This window comes from Sinocyclocheilus rhinocerous, unplaced genomic scaffold (genome assembly GCF_001515625.1).
Source record: "Sinocyclocheilus rhinocerous isolate Xijiao unplaced genomic scaffold, SAMN03320098_v1.1 scaffold449, whole genome shotgun sequence".
Taxonomy (NCBI): Eukaryota; Metazoa; Chordata; class Actinopteri; order Cypriniformes; family Cyprinidae; genus Sinocyclocheilus; species Sinocyclocheilus rhinocerous.
Window position 1 is genome coordinate 804,486 of NW_015652285.1, and position 3,088 is coordinate 807,573.

At 36.1% G+C, this 3,088-nt stretch overlaps 1 long non-coding RNA gene across 1 annotated transcript in view; it reads left to right on the forward strand.

Annotated features, from left to right (window-relative positions):
- Window positions 1–3,088, forward strand: part of LOC107714391 (uncharacterized) — a 54,789-nt gene that overhangs the window by 12,602 nt on the left and 39,099 nt on the right. The gene's annotated exons all lie outside the window — the stretch shown is intronic.

The following is a 3,088-nucleotide window of genomic DNA, read 5'->3' on the forward strand; positions in this document are numbered from 1 at the left end:
CCTCAGGCTTGCACAGTATCGTCAACTCACTCATCAGAATCTTCGGTAATCCTCGGCAAACTTCGCCACGGCTCATTCGGTTCTTGTTGAGTCCACGGTAATCCTCGGCAAACTTCAACAGTTGGTTGAACCGGTTCATTCGGTTCTTTTTGAGTTGGATGTGCTACTTCGGCTGTGCGTCCTGCGTCATCAATCCGGAACTGAAGTTTGATTCAGTTCGATTTGTGAACCGGCTCAACCGGTTACTTCCTGAGAACCGGCTCAAAAGAACGATTCCATGCAGTGACGACTGAGCTTTTCCAAAACGCACTTTGAAGATTCTGAGGCAGATGAGACTAAAATTGAATTATTTGCCCTCAACACCAAACAATATGTCTGGCGGAAATCAAATACAGCTCACCATCTAAATAACAGCATTCCTACAGTAAAGCATGGAGGTGGTAATATCCTGTGATGGGGGTGTTTCTCTGCAGCAGGGACTGGAGCACTTGTCAGAATAGAAGAAAAAATGGATGGGACAAAATACTGTCAAAATCTGCTGCACTCTGCCAGAAAGTTGTCAATGGGAAGAATGTTTACCTTCCAACATGACAATGACCCAAATCACACAGCAAAACTGAGCACACAGTGGTTAAAGGAGAAAAAGGCGAATGTCCTTGCATGGCCTAGTCAGAGCCCAGACTTAAACCCCACTGAAAATCTGTGGAATGACTTGAAGACTGCAGTCCACAAACGGCCACCATCAAATTGAACTGAGCTTGAGCAGCTCTGCAAAGAGTCTGCAAATATTGCAAAGTCTAGATGTGCAAAGTTAGTAGAGACAAAGACATATCCCAACAGTCTAAAGTCTGCAGTTAAAGCAAAAGGTGGTTCAACAAAATACTGACAAGGGGGTGATCCTTTTTCCAACTATTTTATTTTTTTATGTTTTTCTGAGATGTTGGTGTTTTCTTTGACTTGGATGTTATAAATACAAAGTAAATACAGCTGGATAAAACAAAAACTGTGTCCATCTTCATTTCAGGCTGCAAAGCAACAAAATGTGATTATTTTAAAGGTGGGTGATTCTTTTCTATACCCACTGTATACATGCATACACACACACTCTTCTCAAGGTATATATATCACTGACCTGATAAAAATATGTGTGTGTATATTTAATCACATACCTACAGGTGCATTTCAATAAATTAGAATGTCGTGGAAAAGTTCATTTATTTCAGTAATTCAACTCAAATTGTGAAACTCGTGTATTAAATAAATTCATTGCACACAGACTGAAGTAGTTTAAGTCTTTGGTTCTTTGGAAATTTTACAAATAAGATTAGAGTTATAGGACATTTGTGAATAGCGACTTATTTTGGTGTCTTCCTCACATAAATCTATCATATGGCTTCATGAGGCTTGTGATATAGCATGTGATTCATTCAGTGTATACTAGTTTTATTGAGTTTTATGGTACTTTTTTTTGTCAGTTTTAGAGCTTGACAACCCCCATTCACTTTCATTGTATGGAAAACCACAGAGTGAAAGCATCGCGCCAAACATCTGCTTTTTTTTTTGTTTGACAGAAGAAAGAAAACAATACGGGTTTGAAACAGCACAAGGGTAGGTAAATTATTTGATAGTTTTTTAATTATACATTTAAGAATTGAATGCCCAAGTGATTGCAGTGTGTATGAAATGATGCCATATGCATTTCAACTAAACAAGCATGTCAGTTTGTGTTGCTGCAATGATATAATTAATCAGCTGTAGTCAAATGCAGTTACATTGACGGAATGAGATGCACATTTAAGCATTTGAACTTTTCAGTTTAGCTCTCAATGATCAATAACCATAATTATGAACACTACCATAAGTAATATTTTGCTGTGTGGGCGGCCACTTCCTTCATGCTCTGTGTTTTACAGCAGTATTTCATAGCATTCTTCTGCATGGCTCTTGGCCTGAGTCCTTAGCTTTGCCCTTTCACAGATTGTGCGAGCGACTTCAGAAGATCCCTACCCATATGTTAAGAACACACACACTGTGAAGGGTATTATGGGACAACTGTCTCCCTCAGGCAAAGATACCCAGGTGGAATAGGGGCTTCTGGGGGACTGAATCTTGTCTGAGGCTCAGCACAAACCGCAGTATACAAAAGCCGCTCAGCACAAAAGGGGTCAAATAAAGGATATCTATGAAATGCCATTAGCTCTCAATTAATGCCAAGGGCATATAAAATATAATGGCTCGTCTGGGTATTACGCGTGTGTCCGGATAGCAGATACAGCTATTGAAAATTAACGCACAAGCCTTTTATCTTACTTGCATGTAGAGCACATTGAGAGGGATGAGGAAAGACTCTGTTTGTGTGGCTGTGAGGATGGTTTTGGCCATTTTCATATTAAATTAAACCTTTTAACTTTGTTACATTATTTTCTTACTTCGCACAATGAAATGTCCATTAATTTGTTAATGTGTTTTAGTATTTATACTACTATTGAAGAGTTTTTTATGTTTTTGAATGTAGTCTCTGCTCGCCAAGGCTTGTATTCTCTCTCTCTCTCTCTCTCTCTCTTTCTCTCTCTCTCTCTCTCTCTATATATATATATATATATATATACCCACACTATAACTCTATTGTGAAATAGTATTACAATTTAAAATAACTATTTTCTTCTTTAATATATTTTATCTCTCTCTCTCTCTCTATATATATATATATACATACATACAATAAAACTGGTAATATTGTGAAATAGTATTACAATTTAAAATAACTATTTTCTTCTTTAATATATTTTAAAGTTTTATTAATTTTTACCATGTTAAAGCTGAATTTTCAGCAGCCATCACTCCAGTTTTCAGTGTCATATGATCCTTCAAAATTAATCTTTCTAATATGATGATTTGCTGCTTAACGTTTATATAATAAAAAACATATATAAACATAATATATTTTTTTTCCAGGATTCTTTGACTAATAAAAAGTTCAAAATAACAGCGTATTTACTGACACTTAATTGACAATTTTAATGCTTCCTTGCTGAAAAAAAAAAAAAAAAAAAAAAAAGTTTAGGTTTTTTTTTCCACTTTTTTTTTA